General features: G+C 51.8%; 1 protein-coding gene across 5 annotated transcripts in view; it reads right to left on the bottom strand.

Annotated features, from left to right (window-relative positions):
• The window catches only part of Kcns3 (potassium voltage-gated channel modifier subfamily S member 3), a 42,309-nt gene that overhangs the window by 17,882 nt on the left and 18,460 nt on the right, over window positions 1–5,967 (bottom strand). For 2 of the 5 annotated variants that reach the window (XM_033762877.1, XM_010607443.2), the window contains exon 2: window positions 4,297–4,461. The exons of 1 other annotated variant lie outside the window; for it this stretch is intronic. The gene's annotated coding sequence lies outside the window, so the exon portion shown is untranslated. Of the gene's footprint in view, window positions 1–3,969; window positions 3,974–4,296; window positions 4,704–5,967 lie in introns of those variants that run through there. 2 more of the 5 variants (XM_010607444.2, XM_019205040.2) reach the window with 2 other exon arrangements.

Raw genomic sequence — 5,967 nt, 5'->3', positions numbered from 1 at the left:
TTTTTTTTTTTTTTTAATTTAAACTGGATTTTCAGAAAAGATGTAACCACTACTTCTCATTTCGACTTTGAGTCATGCACAGCCCTCTCGGGTACCCACACCCTGCGTGACTTCTCAACAGAGTTGGTAACTAGCATTTTCTGAGTCTCCAACACGCCAAGCTCCCTCTTAGTTTCACACCCATCTCCTCTGGCCTCAGTCTGCCGGTGCAAATGTGACTGTTCCCATTCTGTGAGTGGACGTTAAGCCTCAGAGAAGCTACCCCACAACCATGCCTCACCACTACAGAGTGCCAGGGCCAGGCCTCGGGCCTTCTGCCGTCTGCATCCCGTCAGTGTGGAAATCAGGATCCCTCTTCCTGTTAGAGCCAGGGAATGGCTGGGAGGGGCGGGGGTGGCGCAGAGCATACCCCGACCCGCAGGTTTGGGGGAAGAAAAATGTGCACATCCGACACCTCCACTCCCTGCTCCACACCCACCCTCTGCTGCTGTTTCTCTGTGATCTTTCCAGCCTGGGCAGTGCTGACATGATCCAAAGCAAGGAGCACTGCTTATGACAGCCCTTGACGGTCGTGACTCTGCGGAGTGACTCAGCAGGACCCTGGCAATGCACGTCAGGCTCAGCCAGGACTGCCGCCCTCTGCAGAATCCCTCTTCACGTCCCCTGCGCACTCCCTGCAGCCTGGCCGTATTTCCTGGGGTTTGACAACACCGCAAGGAAATGAGCAGAATGACCGCTTCCCTTACGGAGAGGGAGAGAGGAGAGTGCATGGTGCTGTATATTGGACTCATTCGTCACGGGGACCTGATGCCAGTCTCGGAACAGCACCCAGGCAGGAGCCAGTCCACAGCAGTGACAGCGACTTCTCGCATCCTCCTCTCAGAAGTAAGGTCATCCTCCCACGTGTGAAATCTGCACCTGACAGAGCGCAGCAGACACTCTGCGGGAAATGGCCTGTGTCCCCGCACTGCACAGAATCCTGTACGTCTGTCCTGGTGGCTGTCCTGCCCATCCCACTGAAACGCTGTCACGGCAGTCCCACCCACGAAGCTCAGACACCCCAGAGAGGGACAGCACCCTGGCAGCAACCTCCACATTAATCATCCCTGTCATGCAGCAGTGCCTGACACATCTTTCTGAACCAGTTCCTCTCCTCCATGCCAACAAGACTACGAAGAGCAAACCGATGAGCAGAATGAGTGCGGGTCATAAGAGGCAGTGACCGGGAGGAACACGAGGGCAGTCAGCTCCCAGGACCCATCTAGCACTTGAACAAGGACAGTCTTGTCCCGGAGGTTCAGCACGTCCTGTCTCGATGGCGGTCTATCTCAAGAGTGGAGCCCATGGTCAAACCTTGAGTTTCATGTATCTTTAATTTAAAAAACAAAAACAAACAAAAAAAACCTCCTTTAATCTGACCCCAGGCTCCGGGGGGGCAGCTCTAAGTGACCTGAGGCCCCGCTCACTCTGTGAACAGCAAGCGATCGCGTCATGGGGTCAACACAAGCACCTGTGTGTCCACCAGTCCTATCTGGCATGCGACTTAGTGAGGAGGGAAAAATTTGGGAACAGTGTTCTGTGGGTTCCGATGCCAGTCAACTTGCTGGAGCAGGGATGTGAAACCAACCGCACAGGTGTTTCTGTTTAAGACAAACGATGTTAATGTGTGTTCTTTTTCTAAACTAAAACCTCAGTATTCAGGTTTAATCGCTCTGTTCGCACTCCGTGGTAAATAAGTGGGTTTTGGCTGCAGTCTAGGCATTGAGGCTCTAAAAGGTTCACCATCACCGTCCTAGGGTTTGTTCAGTTCCAGGATGCCTAAGAGGTAGTTTCTGACACTGCAAGTCTACAAGGTTGCCAGGGAAATGACACCTCTCAGAACCCTCCGGGCCCAGCCAGCCACCCCGGTGACACCCCAACTGGCAAACTTCTGCAGGAGGGGTTCATCCTCCTCACTCTGGACATTGTGGTGCCAGGACTGCTCCTTCTGCAGACAGACCTGGGCACGCAGGGTGCTGAGCAGGGTCTCCAGACACTGCCTGATGTCCCTCAGGGAGCAAAACCGTCCTCAGTTGAGAGCCAATGCTAAGGGACTTCAGCTCTTGTGGGAGCTGGGAGGCCGGTGGGAGGTCAGAGTGTGGAACAGCAGACCTTGAACCTCAGACATGACCTGGAGCCAGTCAGCCGGGACCCTGCTGAATCTCTCGGCAGCACTTGTCCTTCGGAATTCAGTCCTGGCGTCTCATGCCACGGTGTCAGACAACAATCAGAACTTCAAAAAGGAGGAAAGACAAGGCAAGTGCAACCTTCTGTTGAAAGCCAAAGCGGGCTTCCTGATCTGAGCAAGAAGGCTAGTGATCTCCTCTAGAGTCTGTGGGATCCTCTAGCATCGTCAGCCCTGCAACGATAATCTGTGCTTGCTTTGATACAGCTTCACACACCTGCCAGCCTGAGTGCCAGCCCTGTGGAAACTCACTGATGTCCCAGAAAAAGGCAAATACAAGTCAGCTTTCCAGTCTTGCCACGACTCATCAAATAAACAGAGAGGAGTGAAATGACAGGAAAGATGGAAGGTGAAATTCCACCCTCCTTCTCTCTTGCTTCACTGATGACAATTATCATCCAATATTTTTCTCAAATATTAAAATATCACAATCAGGCTGCCATAATTGGGTTCACTGTGCTAGGAAAATTATGCTGATATTTAAATCCTATAGTCCAAAAGCAATCGGAATAATATATCTTCCAGGTGATTCAAACAGTGAATTACTAAGAATCTCCCTGGATTATGTACTTCTTCCAAATCATCAAATTTCAAGTACCTAAGGCAAATATGAGAAATCCTGCGTTAACATGATTTTTTTAAAATGTGATCTGTCACAAGAAGAGAACGAAAACTTCTCAAGGCCTAATATATTCAAGCATTAGAAATAAATTTATAAGGGGCCAGGGATTTAGCTCAGTGGTTCCACCGCCTGCTTTGCAAGCACAAGGATCCAAGTTCAATCCCCGGTACCAAATAAATAATAAATAAATAAATAAAATGTATAGAAGTTCTGTGTTCAATCAGCAAACCAGTAAGTGCTCTCTTAAGCAATATCTCTAAATGCTACCTGAAGTTACTATAAAAGCCACCCTCTGGACTATTCGTAACGAGTAAGTGCAGCACAGCTCCCAGAGTCCCAAGGCTGGCTGCACCGTCACCAAATCTCTACTTTCCTCTCCTCCAGTCTTCTTCCACACACCCCCGGGGCAGCAGGCAGCCTGGCCAGGGGCCTTCCTGGGGAGACGGGTCCCACCAGGAAGGGAAGCAGCCCAGCCACTGGCCCCTGCTGGGCCAACCCTCTGAGGCAGGAAGGAATGGCAGGCAATCCTCAAGGCCAGAGACCCGCCGGGGGCTCCACGTCACACACAGCACTGATGCGAAAATCAACAAGGAACGGGAGGCCAACATCCGTGCAAGGAAAAGTGCGTCATAAGATTTAACGGTGGCATGAACTTGAAAGCTTCCCGAAGGACACTGCAGGAGGTGAATCCAGAAATCCCAGCGTTTCCAAATGTATCCCGAGGAAACAAATCAGACAAGTATTCAAATATGCAAGCACAAGGACACTCACTGCAACAGTAACCCCGGTACGTGCAGAGGCCAGGTGACCTTCACGTCCACCAACAGGAGAGTGGCACAGGGCGCTGGGGCGACCAGCCATGGGGTCTCCCAGCCCTACACATGTTCAGATCTCCATGGTAGTCGCTCCCAGGGGCTCACAGCCCCTGCTCTAAGTGCTGCCCCTCTGAACCCAAGCATCCCACCACTCCCCTACCGCTAGTGTTTTTACTGCGCCCCCCTCACAGATGGGGACGCTGGAAAATAGTGAAGCTCACAGACTCTCCTGAGCAGACAGCTACTGAGTGACGGCCCCGAGAGTCAAACCCAGCCACGCTCTAAAGCCATCCTTGATACAATAACACGTTCCTGGATCCATGAAAAAAGCAAAAATATGCTGATAAAAATGCAAATAATTATAATGCAATAGACAGGATGATCCTATCTTTGCAAAATATATCTGATGAAAAAATTATATGAAATACACACCATAATGTTATGCATTCTCTCTGAATGACAGACTTTGGTGACTTTTGCTTTCTACCTGCACCTCTCAACATTGTGTGGATTTCTTCAGTTGCACAGGTATTATAGATTCAGGTTTTTAATTTAAGAAAACAAAATGTTATAAGCAGCTTAGAAGTACACAAGCAGACAGAAAAGGGGAGCAAACAGACAGGAAGCGAACTTACAGATCTGGACAAGACCGGACCCTCAGGCAGCACACGGCTGCGTCGTGCGTGGGGCTCATGTGCTTCTCTCATCTGCACGGGGCTACTCCGCAGCAGGCGCCACCCCGGGAAGGCAGAGACCAAGCGAGGACGGATCTCGCCCACGGAGCTCAGGGCCTGGAACAGCTGCAACACAAGCACAGCAGGCCCGGACCGTGAGGACAGTGGACAGGGACAGAGGACAGCGAGGGTGAGAGGCCTGTGTGCCCAGAGGGGCACAGGGAGAGGCGCACAGCCCGTGGTGTGTGCAGAGGGCAGGACGGCTGAGCCTGGCTGGAGGAAACGACACCCAGACGCCCTCTGCAGGGGTACAGAACCTGGCTGGCGCGGCCCACATCCGGGGTGGGACGGGGCTCCCAGGAGGAGGGCACCAGGCAGTCTGAGGCCAGACAGTCTGCCCGCCCAGCAGGGCCACATGCCAGACCCCCAGAAATCTTCAGCCACAAGGACCCAGTCAGGGAAACGGAGAAGGCTGTCTTGAGGCACTGGAAGCCACAGGGAATGCAGGGATCTGCATGTCACCCCTACCCTTTTGGACCCATTTAACTCACTCTGCACCTGATGCGCCCAGCAGACCAGTGGTCTCCAGAGAGCCAGGCAGGCCCAGCACTGAAGCAGGAAGGCAGCCTTTATTTCTAAGGAAGCTGAGCAGAAGCTTCTACAAAGACACAGGCATTGCCCAGAGCCCTCAACTGCACCAGCTGGCTCCCGGAACCCACGTCCACCAGGATCTCTGCAGAGCACGGAGGATATAGTAGCCCTCACGCACGAACCTACCGCTGGGTCTTATCGAGTGAATTAATAATGAGGCACACACACTGCCAAGTCAGAAACTGGCCTTGCTGCTGTGTAACTGCATCCTGTGCAATCTAACTCCTTTATACCCTGTGGCTTTAGGTTTTTTGCACTTAAAAATCAGCCCCCAGATTGCCAAAGCGGTTCCTAGCAGAAAAAGGGCTGTGGCTCCCCCAGCTGGAGTCCTACTCCTACATTAACCACACGTGTCTTTCCTGGGTCAGCATCCATCTCAGAACCAGAGTCCCCAGCCCTTTCACTTGTCTGTTCCCAGCTCCTACCCCTGTCCACTGTCTCTCATCTGCCATACTGCTCGCCTTGTTTAATCATAACTCAACCTCCCTGCCTCAGGGCCTTTGCACTGGCTGATGTGTGCTCTATCCACAGATGACTGCATGGCTTGGTTCTTCACATGCTTCAGGTCTTTACTGTTCTTCAATGACATCTCAAGAACACCTTCTTTGGTGCCCTGTCTAAAATGTCACTACCTCCTTAAACTACTACTCCCTCCTCATTCCATTTTGTTTTTAACACTGAGCATTTATCACTCCTAAAAACAGACTTAGAGGTACGAATTTTTAGCTCTTTACCTTATTCATCTGTCCCCTACTCCAGTACGAATTCCCCAAGCATGGGGGTTTCTGTCTGGACCCTACTGCATTCCAAGTGCCTGAACCCACTGAAGTAGAGAAATTCACTAATTGTTAAATTAACAAATCTTGCTGTCTGCGATCACCTGGCGGCGTGCGCGGGAGCCCCCGACCTGCGCGACAACAGACCAGGAAGGCCCCAAAGACCCCAGAGGGGGTTTTTTTCAGCCGCCTGCCTGCCTGCCTG

This window comes from Fukomys damarensis, unplaced genomic scaffold, assembly GCF_012274545.1.
Source record: "Fukomys damarensis isolate Sample0158 unplaced genomic scaffold, DMR_v1.0_HiC HiC_scaffold_2, whole genome shotgun sequence".
Taxonomy (NCBI): Eukaryota; Metazoa; Chordata; class Mammalia; order Rodentia; family Bathyergidae; genus Fukomys; species Fukomys damarensis.
Note: the sequence above shows the minus strand (reverse complement) of the source record. Positions and strands in the feature narration are given on the sequence as shown.